Source organism: Ambystoma mexicanum, chromosome 9, assembly GCF_040938575.1.
Source record: "Ambystoma mexicanum isolate Mex_15411 chromosome 9, UKY_AmexF1_1, whole genome shotgun sequence".
Taxonomy (NCBI): domain Eukaryota; kingdom Metazoa; phylum Chordata; class Amphibia; order Caudata; family Ambystomatidae; genus Ambystoma; species Ambystoma mexicanum.
In genome coordinates this window covers 526,547,485-526,560,659 of record NC_090931.1, presented here as the reverse complement: position 1 = coordinate 526,560,659, position 13,175 = coordinate 526,547,485, and the positions used below count along the sequence as shown (strand labels likewise).

The 13,175-nt window shown below is 45.1% G+C and overlaps 1 protein-coding gene across 4 annotated transcripts in view; it reads right to left on the bottom strand.

Moving 5' to 3' along the window:
• Positions 1-13,175, bottom strand: part of BCAS3 (BCAS3 microtubule associated cell migration factor) — a 3,943,855-nt gene that overhangs the window by 2,587,430 nt on the left and 1,343,250 nt on the right. The gene's annotated exons all lie outside the window — the stretch shown is intronic.

Below are 13,175 nucleotides of genomic sequence, written 5' to 3'. Positions count from 1 at the left end.
AGTCCAAAGTGTGGATTGCTTATTTCCAAATCATAATGTACCTCTTCTGCAAGCTTGGCAAAGTCCTGAACACCTGCACACAAGCCATGATTGCCCCCCTTTATAAGAAGGCGGGCAAAATCTCTCAAGGCAATTACTGTCCCATATTACTATCAGAGGTCTCAGGAAAAATATTTGGCAAATTAATCCTGAACAGGCTAGCGGAATGGGCCTTTGAGACAAATTGCATCAGCGATATTCAAGCGGTCTTTAAAATGGGTGTTAGCACCACAGACCATTTAGACTAAGTATTTTAATTGAAAAACATGAATCTTCTCTAAGGGGTCCTATTTTTCTTATTCATCGATTTGAAAACGTTCATCGATGGCATACCACATGCAGAGCTTTTGAGAACCGTAAGGAGTAAGAATGTCCCCCAACACTTGCTTCGGGCTATCCTACTACTTTACAGAAATAAACACTGCCAGAGTTAGGTGTGGAATGGGAGGGGAAACAAACACACTATTCGCAGTACAGAAAGGGTTATGCAGAGGTGTGTCCTTGCCCCATACTCTTTTCCATGTACTTTAATGATGTGGTTAGTGGGCTGTCTCCAGATTACAAGGATTCCCTTAAATTGAGGGAACGAAAAATAAACAAACATTCTCCTATAACATCTCTCGCACACCAAGCAGACCTACGTTACTTGTGTTAAGAAAGGCCTGACCTTAACACAGCGAAAACTAAATATATGAGATGTGCGAATAAATTGAAGTAGTACTCGAACCTGCAGATGAAAATAGAAGGCTGCCCAATAGAAGAAGGCCCCTTCTTTGACTACTTAGGTTTTACTTAGAATGGCATTTTGTCAAGTTAAATTGAGAAAGCCTCCTCGAAGAGTGAGGCACAGCTGTTGTTAATTTCGCAAACAAGTTTGGAAATAACACAATCATCCCAGCACTGAAGGGGTATGTATCTCAGGCTATAAGAGCAACAATTTATGGGGGAGAATTATGGGGATCCAGAAATGTGGCAACTCAAACTGCAACAGAAAATAATCTTCTCAAAAAAGCTCTCACGCCAAACCATCTCATATATTTCGAACTGGGCTTGACCCCAATAAGTGACCAAAGAGCTCTCAAGCCATTAATTTATAGGTCAAAAATTGAATGTTCAACTTACAAAGAGGCCCTTGTAGACTTAATGGGTTGCGATGGGGCAACAAAGCTCCCCTCGCTGGTTCATATCAAATCATTCCTTTACTTGCTACAACTGGACCAATATTGGGAGGATCCAACACTATTAGCACTGAATAGCAAGGTGGTAATGAAAGACGCATACAGAGACTGTGCCCAAACTAGAAGAGTGGCAAGCTGTTTGAAGCCGACAGTGGGTTGGAATTCTTTGAATGAGAAACACTTATGATTTTGAGAGCTACTAAATGTTTATTAAGTCCCTGCTGAAACGCTCTCTCATCATGAAAATAAGACTGAACATCCTCCAACTAGCACCACTAACAATCCTATGGTTTAACATTGAGACCGGCAGTTGCCCGTTCTGTCAAGATGTATTTGAATCACTCCAACACGGTTTGTTTGTTTGCCCAGGCTACTCTAGGATCCACCAGTCAAATCCAAAGCAATACATTATAAACCATGGAATCAGGCAACTAGGCGATGTTGTTCCACTGTTCAAGAGCACTTTATATGAGGAAGTGATATTCCCCACAGCCAACTATTTAGCCAGGGCCTGGAGAAGAAGGTCTGTTAGACTATCTGGACTTTTGTGCTAGCACAAGGGCTTTTATTGAACTGTAATTACTTCGAATACACAAATGTTTTTATATATTTTATGATAAAATCATGTGCTGTACAGCATAATAATAATAATTTGCATTTATATAGCGCTACGAACCCTCAGGAATCTGAGCGCTGCATATTGTTACCCACAGTGTGTGGTGCTCATTAATCAACCTCAGAAAAATTAAAGGCTGAGTTTTGCCCTGCCGGGATTCGAACCTGCGTTGGCAGGCTCTGCACAGATGTCAAAGCGAGCATTCTACTTGCTGTGCTATCTGACCCGCATATCTGTATGTATTGATTTGTATTACTTTAATGTTGCTTTTATGGCGCATGTCCCGAAATAAAGCCTTGTGTGGAGAATCCTGCCGCTCCCCACTAAAACCCTGCCTAAAGTTTCCTCCCAGGTGGCTAGGAGAGGGCAGACGCTTCCTGATTCCAATCCTGGGGGTGGTGTACTGCGGGAAGATCACCTGGGTGAATACAATGCCCAGGGTATTGCGGAGATTGTGAAGGATGAGGCACAGTATTTCTCCTTGAAGATGAACACTCTTACCACAAACCTAGGAGGAATTGCCATTTTGATCTATCTCGGCCCTCTACTAAGGATGGAAAGTTAAGTCCTAAAGAAGTTACTCAAAATAGTGTTGAACCTAAAGAGCCAATCTTTTATACCTCTAAATCCCCATATACTCCATAATGCCAAAGGTATGCCAGCAGGAACGTTAAACATGTGCCTTTTTACTGTACCATCTATCTCTTAAAAGGTAAAGACCTATAACTCCTCTTTCAATAATATCAAGGCAGAAAAAATCATCTTTAAACCTTTTGAAGAAGTAGGAAAAACGATTTCCTCTAATATAGACAGCATGTCCCAGAATCCCTCAGGGACTCTGATGAAGAAGACGGTTGAAAAGGCATGTAGGAACCAAGGCCAGACAGGCATGCCTAATAGCTTTTGGCAAGGTCAGGCAATTAGTCCTAAGGGCCTATAGCTGAAGCCAATTAGCCCACCTGAGGGGCATAAAAGGCTGCAACACAGGAAGAGAAGATTTCAGAGAAGATTTCACCTGCAGGCTCCGAGTTGGTCCTGTGCTCACAAACCCTGTTTGGCTGTGGCAGCATTGGAAGAGGCCGGGAAACGAGGCAGTCTTTCTAGGTGCACCTAATTGCTGTGAATGCATTGATGTGTGCAGAAGCAAGCCGAGGGAAGCTGGAGAAGGAAATAATCCATTAATGAGGCCGGATCGGAGATACTTGTGTTGCCGAGGGCTGTGGGTCCCAACAGTGCCTGTAGCAGTAGCAGTAGAAGAAAGTAAGTCGGGAAGTCGAAGCCGCAAGCAGTCGCTGTGATTGTGGAGTCGGTGAAGGAAGCTCTGAACTCCAAATCATCAAGAATACCTTGCCGGTAACTGTAACAAGCTTAATTCATACTTGCATGCATAATAAATCGAGTAAACTTTGTTCATGGAAGTAGGAAGTCATTTTAACAAGGGAATTTTAACACACGCTTATACCAACAAAGCTAAAGCAATCGCTTGTGGCGACAGCTTCTCTTATCCCCATTGTTAAAAATAAACTGGTACCGAGTGGTCGCGTATCGCCTATTGAAGAGAACATTGCTGGTAAACTTAATGAAGTAGAAGCGGACTTGCCTGCAATATTACAAGCCCATAAAGCTTCAAGAAGAGGTTGCACATATGAAACTGTGTTTCCTAAATTCTTTTGAAGCACAACACTGACCAAAAAGAAGGAACTTGCATCTTTAAAGTGATGGTTTATCATCTAAACGAAATCACGTGTGCCTGATCTAGTTTCCACTGAGAAACTCATTGCTTGTAACATACGGAACAATTATGTAGCAGTTGTAGAAGTTGCTGAAGTTGAACGAAGAAAAAGTATTACCCAAACCAGTAGACCAAACCCATTTAAAGTGAAACCAGCTCAATTAAGAACTGCACACCATTTTGTTGAAGCTGTTGAAAACCCAGAGTCCTCTGATACAAGGGTGACAAGGTTATCCAAGGCTGGAAGAGTGGCAATACAGTTTTGGGTTAACTATTGGAGGCAAGAAGGTGCATTGACCCTGGCCCCATACATTCATTTCTGATATTGATGTTTACATTTGTGTATTCTGTTCTAAATATCTGTGCTGTGACAGTCCTTGTGTATGTCTGAGTCCTTGCACCCCTAACTCTGCTGCCCTCAATGGGTTCCTGTTCTTGGTGCAGGTTTTCTGCTCTGTTTGGCTGCTAGGCTGGCTGGTGAGTTCTATCATGCATTGTGCAGTTATGTCCCTCTCCCTCCACTGCGCACATTTGGATTCCCCCCTCATCCCCTTGGTGCTCTACATCTCTTCAATCTATTACAACAGCTTCTCCATTACCTATCCTCCCTCTCTTTGAAGTCTGGGAGGAAGACATTTAAGAAGGCTTTCCTGGTCTCCAACTCAGGTCTGCCCATAGCAGACACCTACGTCAATGCTTCCTGCAGACAGACCGTCACTGACATTCTCTTTGTTATTTGTTCTCCTGCCCTATGGACACCCCATATGGTCTCTGTCCTCTTCCCCCTTTTCTTCCTCACCCATTAATGGTGGCATGGAAGTGCTCTTGGCTCACAACTCATCATCAAGGTGCATCATCAATGTAAATCATAAAGGCACCATCATGGCCCAGGGCTCAAGGACCAACCTCCTCCTTCTGGAAAGGTGTCGACCGTCTCTTTTCAACTCCACCCCTACTGTCGCCCCCAACTCTCTTCCCTCACCCCTCCTTCAACCCATCCAGTGCTGGTACACTGCTGCAGTACCGCCCTCGGAAAACATTGAAAGCAGGCAATCCGCTTCATTTAGCTACCCTCAATTCTCGCTCTGCTGTCAAACACGCCAGCGACATCGGTTTCCTCCTTGAAGACCTTGACGTCCTTGCTCTCACTGAGACATGGTTCAAGGCCAGCTCTGTCAGTGCTTTGGACACCCTTCTCCACCGATGGTTACAAGATCCTATCCAATTCTAGGCCCACTTGGTCTGGGGTGGAGCAGCCTTGATTTTCCCCGAGTGTGTTCCAGCCACCATCATTCCCACTCAATCCTATTCCTCCTTTGAATCCCTCGTCTGCAGGTTGTCTAGATCTCCTACCCTCTCCCTCACTCTCACCAACATCTACAGGCCCCCAAGACCTACCATCCTTTTCCTCTCGAAATGGGCGTACCTCTCCTCCTCTCTCCTGGCTACCTTCCCCAAACCTCTCTTCGTTGGGGACTTTAACATCCATCTTGACTCTCTGGGCTTGGCCACTGCACTCTTTTGCAAACTCTGACTCTTTTTCCCCCACTTCTTCCCTCCGGTCCAACCCACTCTGCCGGACATACCTTGGATGCTCTCAGCTCATCTGATATCACTCTCTCTAACCCTCTAACTACTACTCTCTCCTGGTCTGACCACTCCCTCCTCTCTTCCCACCGTAAGATCCCTTGCCCCAGATGATGCCCCCATCTGCACTGCCCGTATCCTTTCCCATCATTCGACCGATGAAACGTGTGTCAGTCGCTGCATTTGCTGCCACTTCTATCCCTCCTACTGGCACTTCTATCCCTCCTACTTCCCCTACCTCTGACTCTTCTTCCGACTCTGCACTGGCTAACCCCCATCTTTCCATCTCTAATACTCTCGTCAACCTTGCCACTGCCATGAGGATCTGCATGAAGCTAGCCTCCAAATGCAACTCTTGGTATCACTCCGACTTGGCAGCTTTGAAACGCAAGTGCAAACCTCTGTAACCACTCCTTTGCCACTCGCTCCTTCCCACAACCCCGCAAGCACTTCCTTGTGCACCCTCACCTAAAAAGTTGTCTGCAGGCCCTTCTTGCCCGGCTAACTATCGCCCTATCCCTATCACACCTTTCTTCGGCAAACTCACTGAGAAGTTCGCCATACCCCAACTGACCCTCAAAACCGAATCGGCTGGCTCCCTCCACGACCACCAGTCTGGTTTCAGAGCATCCAGGGGTACGGAAACTGCTCTCCTGAATACCCATGAAGACCTGCTCCTAAACCTGTACTCTAACACTTCCTCTGTTCTGATCCTTCTCTATCTTTACTGTGCCTTTGACACTGTCAATCATGCCATCCTCATAAATCGTCTCTGCGATACCCTTGCCATCGCGGAACGGGCACTGGCATGGCTGACCACCTTCCTTTCAACCCGACTCTCCAAAGTGAAATTGGGCCCTTTCCTTTCTTCCACCTCATTCTCTACCTGTGGCGTCCCTCAGGGCTCTATCCTATCGCCTTGGCTTTTAAACATCTACCGTCCCCCCCGGGCCACTTGATCTCCACCTGCTCTCCTCACTTCCAGTGCTATGCTGATACCCGGCTTTCTTTCAAGCTTCCATCCTCTACCTCTGCACCTTTCTCTCTCATACATGACTGCTATTCAGACATGGTGCTCTGCTAACAATCTCTGCCTTAATGCCAGTACAAGAGAGATCCTTCTTAGTGGGACACCTGCTCCCTGTCTCCCCCCACCCACTCTCTAGCCAGCCTCATTGGGCTCTCTCCCCTCAACCTCTTGTGAGGCTAAACATCTTGGGGTCATCTTTGACTCCTCTCCCCTTCTCTCTGCACATAATGGACCTTGCCAAGAAGTCCAACTTTCAGCTCCACCACCTCAGAGGTATTTTCCCTTTCCTTACCTTCCCCCAGAAGCTCAATGTCTCCAGAGTTCTGGTTCTCTCTAAGCTGGACTACTGCAACAGCCTCTTCCTCAATCTCCCTCTTTCTTTCCTCCGCCCTCCTCAACTAATCCAAACTAGGGCTGCACGACTTCTCCTTGGCCTCAAGCCCAGGGACTGCATCTCTCCACTGGCTCCCGGTGACCGCAAGGATCAGATTCAAGACCCTTTGTATCATCCACAAGGCTGTCTGGGGCCTGGGACCTCTACATCCTGCTTGCTCTCCCTAAATACATCCCTGCTAGAGTTCTTCGGTCCTCTAGCTAAACTAAAACTGCTCAAGACTTTCCTTTTCTCCTCCTCCTCCTCCGCTGATGTGACTGATGCCTGGCCCCTAATGAGGAGGGAGGGAGAGAGGGAGAGAGGGAGGGAGAGAGGGAGAGAGGGAGAGAGGGAGGGAGGGAGAGAGGGAGAGAGGGAGAGAGGGAGAGAGAGAGAGAGAGGGAGAGGGAGAGGGAGAGGGAGAGGGAGAGAGCCCTGAGAAGAAGCATCCTGACAAATTGCATTTAAAGCTGCTGCAGAAGTTACAAGAAGAAGAGTGGTTACGAAGCATACATGGTACCTTTGTCTTAAACTTTACCCATTTTTTCCTGGAAGGAGGCTATCCAAGAATATCATTGGTGCTGTTGTTCTTTTTATCAAGCGAAGGAGGACTTATTACCAGTGGATTTTTGTTTGTGTGAACGTTTGTTTCTTTGGAACTTTTCAAGACTTTGTTGAAGACATTCTTTTCCTTGGAGGAAATTGACTTTGGTAAATATCTGGGGTAGAACGATCTGCCCAGAACAAATAGAAGTCATCCAAGATACTGGAATGTTTCTGTTTAGTGTGGGGGTTAGTTTTGCATATGCTAGGAGGTTTTCCCTAAGATACTTAACTAAGTAGGGAATCCCCTTGTAGGTAGAGTAGGTTATAGTTAGGTTTTTTTCTCCATTTTTGTTTAAAATAGAATGTCAAACCTTGAGAAACTAAACATAGTTGTGAGTCTCACATTACTGACCCCTCACACGTGTTTGTTTTAAGACAAAACCTTTTTGAATTGACTTTTTCCAAAACTGTATTGCTAATAACGTTTCACTCGCAAAACGGATTTAGATGAAATTCAAAACAACTGCTTGGCACAGGTCCCTCCAAACTGAACATTTTTGGAGAAAATGTGTTAAACATTTCAAAGGTCATTAAGAAAACAAATACATGATTTCTCCTGCAGAAGAGTGTCTTTTTCATTTTGTACAATTAAAACAAATAAAAAAAGGAAAAAGAAAAGAAAACAAAAGCGTTTTTTCAGCCTACTCCCATTTGTTTTCTCATATAGAAAAGGGTGCTTTCACTAAACAACTAATAAATCTTTTTATACATCTCCCATGGTGCATTGCTGCACTGAGGCTTTTCATGAATGAAAAGCCAGATTTTATTTTATTTTTTGCTCAAAGTTGAAATTATCGCAGGAATGCTGCGGGGGAAGCTAATGAAGAAAAGTGCTTAAAAAGAGGTTTGAATGGGGGAAGGAGCAGTTTGACATTAGGGGGGGGAACAACACATGGGTATTGTTGGGGAGTTTGAGTTGGGCAGGAGAGCTCAATTGGTAACAGAATTTTTTCACCTTGCTGCAAGAATTCTGCAGAATAACTGCAGAATTGGTGTGGGAACGGCGGACTGAGCACTGAAAGAAAAAATGTGTCACTGGAACTTGGGAGTGAGAGGGATAGTAGAAGAGGTCAGGGAGGAGTTAAACAGAGTGGACCAAATGGGGGGACCATGGGAAGTCACAGTGGTGATGGGGAAGCCTTAAATTGTCAAGTGTTTTCCCCCCATTACTGTGGCAGTCGGCAAACGATGCATTATTGGGGGAATTCTTACAGTGAATTTCCCAGAGGAAACTGCTGTGGAAATTAAAGGAGGAGCAACAAGGGGGGATGGTTTAATGGGTGCCCATGCACTTAAAAGTTGTGTTGATGCTACAAGGACAGTGCTCAAGGCCAGTGTGATCTGATCGTTTAATAGTGAGAGGGATATGGCCAGTGGCCCAGTCAAATCGACTTAATAGTTGTGACGTGCACAGTGGACACGGTGCAGGCCATGGCTGCTAAGATACGGTCAGATACTGGGCGAGGGATATGGGCTATGGTCTGACGCTATAGAGAGAGGGCCCTGGAGAACACTTAGCATAACAAAACCCTTGAAATTCAGTGGCACTGTGGGTATTCCAATTAGACCAAACGAAACTTCCAACGATGGTTGCTAGGTTGCGTTGTGGCATGTGTGACTTAGCTCAAATGGATTATTCTACTTTCACATTTCAGGTGAAAAGATTTTTTTCCTAGGACTTTTTAAACCACCATAACTTTGCTGGAGTTTGATGATATAATAGGCCGGCGATAGCCGCCCTATAGAATATAGTTAAGGTGAGTCTGAGACACTTAGGAACCCCTCAACATTCTACTGTTTATAACGTTTGATTCGAGAAACGGATTTGGCCGGAATTTGTAAACTGATTAAAAGTCTGCGGGCCCCCCCAGACTGCGAAGTTTCGGAAAGATTTGTTAATAAATGAAAAAGTTAGTAAGCGGTTATGCTTTTTAATTTTTTTTATATATACACATACACACACCCCATAAGGTATGCAAGTACTTGTTTAACCAATGGCCTCGGGGTATGTACCGTCACAGATGGCACAAATACTTGTTTAACCGATTGTCTGCATGTATGTGCTGTCACAGACGGCACAAGAATCATTTCAAGACACACACAGTTTAAGGGTTTTTGTTAAATTGTAACTACGCCCTATGGCCATTCCTCTCTCGCTCATCTCCCTAGCCCAGACATCTTTAGCCCCAGGCTAGCATATATTAATTGTTTCTCCCTCAGTATGTTAATCGCTAAATAAACTGAGATAGTAACCTAAAGGTCTTTGGCCTTGTGTGACTAGACTCCCTCAGGGACATCCTAAAATTCCCTACTCCAGCCAGTGGTTATTGTTCTACCGGGATAGGAAATTGTGACATACAAGTGCACTTCGTGAGTAAGGCTTCTTCCATGCTTGCGCTCTCCTCTCCCTCTCCTTTTCTTGCTTTTACTCTCTACCTTCAACTCCACATACCTTTCCTCTCCCCCATTCTGTCTCTCATATGTCTTACTTCTTCTGGATCTCACCTCCACCTTTTGATGTTACAACACTCTCTCTGATGTTGGTACTCCCTCCTACTTATTACTACGCTCTCCTCCACACTACTACTACTCCATCCTCCACACTACTACTACTACTACTCCCTTTTTCACACTAGTACTACTCAGCCACCCCTCCTTTCACCCAGTATCATACACTTCATGGTCACTCCTTTCACTAACTTTTCTAGCCACACTTGCACTGCAATACCACTTTCAATCACTAGCCAATACCTCACCTTTGTCACAAATCCCCTGCAGACTCTGCTGCTCCTCCCCCCTGCTGGTTCTGCTTCCTGTGGTCTATTTTCATCCTCCTCCCCTTTGCGGATTGGCTCTATGTCTGTGACCAGCATGACCCTACCTTCCCACCCTGGATGATTTTATGTCAGGCAAAATTTGAAGTAGCAGGCAAAGACCCGCCCACTTCCATCACGTAGGTGTGCCGCAGAACAGCAATGCGAGCCCAGAAAGTCCAATGTCATTCTTTGTATTTTGGGTACCCCTAAAATAAGTCTATAGTGGGGAAGGTTTGCGTTCCCCGTGCAAGTCCCTGGTGCTCTAAGGCAGTCAGTGTTGACGGTTTCCTCACACCCATCACTCAAAAGTACCTCAAGGCTGTTCTTGCAGCCGCACAGTGTTGTGGCTGTGCTTCCCTCTCTCTGTTCTTGATTCTCCACCGACAGTGTGTCCCTGGAAATCGGGGAATGTCTACTGGTGGTCAGGTTGCAGGTTCTCAGTGGCTGATGTGGGGCGCTTGACCTAGGCCTTCAGATGGGTGCTGCTTGTGGGGTGCTCGACATAGGCTCTCACTTAGATGCTTCTGATTGGGTTTTTGATCTGATGTTTGGTCTTTAGGAAAAACACAAAACAGACTAGCAAGTATCTTGTCAAGGAGATATGACAGACAATGGAGGACCGCTTAGAAACAGACTGGCACAGGGTGGAGGGGGCAGGAATTAACTCTTAACTGCCACTGTCCACCTCATGGGTGGGGCTGGCTCTGGATTTCTCCCTGATAAGTCTCCTTCCCACAGCTCAGAGGGGTTCCCATCTCCTCTTGACAAGGCCACCAGGGTACTGGCTGTGCCGCAGTACACTTGTGGAAGGCAGGGGAAGAACAACAGCCACTGACTCATGGTTGACAGAATGAAACACGTTTGAAGGGGCACAGTTTTAACTTCTAGGCAACACCAGCCAATGAAGTAATCATGCACTCTGGTACCTTTGTTTATTGGAACACAAAAAAACAATATATTATATAGAAAGATGGATAAATAAAATCACGTTGGTTGATGAGATCAGAGGCTTTCATAAAATACAGAAGAGCAGCTCTACTCCCTTGAAGCATTTCTTCTGATAACCAAGTAGTTTCCTAATGCAGAAACCAGCTGCGATACTGGTATCCAATTAATGATACGTTCTATCTACAAGTAATGGAACGTTGATCTGTCCGCCTCTCTAAAAAGATTACCCCCTGCACTTTTCAAGGCACAAACATTCTCACCTAGACCCAGAGTAGTGGGTTGAATTTAGGCTTTTAAATAGTCAAAAAGCAATTCATGCTGGTTTTAAATATCCAAAATGTCACATGTGAATCAGAGCTACTCGCCAAAGGACACTGTTTTGCAGATCGCTGACTGTAGTGTTGCTGTCTGTAGTGACTGCATCTAAATTCAAAAGAAGATCTGATACAAGTCTTTTCCGCCCTAATTTCCTTGCACAATCTCCCTCAACAAATAATTGAAATTTCTTTTTTTATTACTCCATTTAAAAGTCAGTCCATTTGATTATGTTTGATCGACATGCATGAGAAAAATATGATGTCAATCTTCTTTTACTCAACAGTTGCAAATAGCTTCATGCATATACTTACGGCAAAAGAGTTCCACCCAACACCCTTTACTTACCTCTACATTCATGTCCTGAGCACACAACAGAACCTACAATGTCTCACCAGCTCTTGTGAATTTCTCCTTACAAGTGGAATCCCTTCACCCATAGAATTCAATGCCAACTTTGTGTACTTGGAGGGACTGGGAATCTGCAAGTATCATGGTTAAGGATGGCATCTTCTTGCTTTTGTCATACATGTGAACAGGCCTGAACTCGGTTTAAATGTCAGGGCATTTTTTGGATAAGGGCACACTTCCTGTTGAAGAGGATACAGCTGCAAATTCAGATTACCCAGTAATCGTCGTTCTTATGTCTGCTTATAATCATATGCTTTGCATAGGCCACCATCTAGTTGTTGGCTCGAAGTATGATATATATTTTTTCAAATTTGAAAATGGGGTTTTGACAGGGGCGAGGGGCAGAAAGAGGGAATATATATATATATATCTTTTTTTTTTAATTGAATTGAAAAAACTTTGTTGAAGGGACGTTATGGTTCAGTTGCCCTAGGAAAAAAATATCAAAAGCAGTGCAAAAACTTGGTTAAAGGGACGTTATAGTTACTTTGTACTAATAACAACCTATCCATATTATGGTTACAAGTAAAACCGAAAACCCCCAGAAATTCGCCAGTTATGGTAGGCTAAACAACCATAACACGTGCCACCACCTAGCACTGCTAAGACTAACACCCATGACATCCAAGATGACTACTAAGCACTGCTGCAGCTTGCTGTTTCCTGTTTTGCAGATTGCTGTCTTCCTGGTTCCTGATACCTTTGGTGATGGTATCCATGGCTACTCCTGCTGCTACTGCTACTGCCTCTGCCTCAGCACCCCCACCACCAACTCCCCAAAGGGCATGGAGAGGGGAACAGGAGTGACGATGCAGTGGAGGAACAAGAGAATGAGGTAGTGGAAGTCCTCACTACCAGCTCCAGGGTGTGGAAGCTCTTTAGCACCATTGGAAATAAGCCCAAGGCTAGTGCGGCCAAGGTTTGCTGCACTGAGTAGTGGTGGCAAACCTGGGCTTTTACAGTTATGGGCCTACTTCTATGCGGCGACACCCAAGATCCAATCACAAAGCAGCAGTTTGGAGGGTCGTCCCCTTCGAACAGGGTAGTATGTTGAGTTCCTCTGCAGCATCCTCAACATCCGCTCTAGTCACCACAATGGACACTCCTGTGGGAGAGAGGATTCCTCAAGCAGCCTCACAGGCCATACGCACCGCAGCCGATCCTTACCTTTCTAAGTTCACTGTTTTGTGTATGTACTGCGCCGCAGTACTCTGCAGGGTGAGCAGTTCCGGAGTGGTTTTGAGGCTGCGGTCCGAGTCCACGAAGGAAATTGTGCACTACCTCCATGAGGCACACCCAACATCTTCCTCTCTCCATCTGCCCTTTCTTATCCCTGTGGTTGGTGCACCTTCCCTACCCTCCCTACACTTCTCAACTTTGTGTGTCGTGTTTAAAAAATCCCAAAAAATACACAAAACTAAAAAATCAACAAAAAAAAGGTTCTTATCAGAGCCACCTTTCACAGTTTAAAAATAGAAGTGCCAATGAAATGGTGCAGGGCACTGGGGTGGGACTATCAAAAAT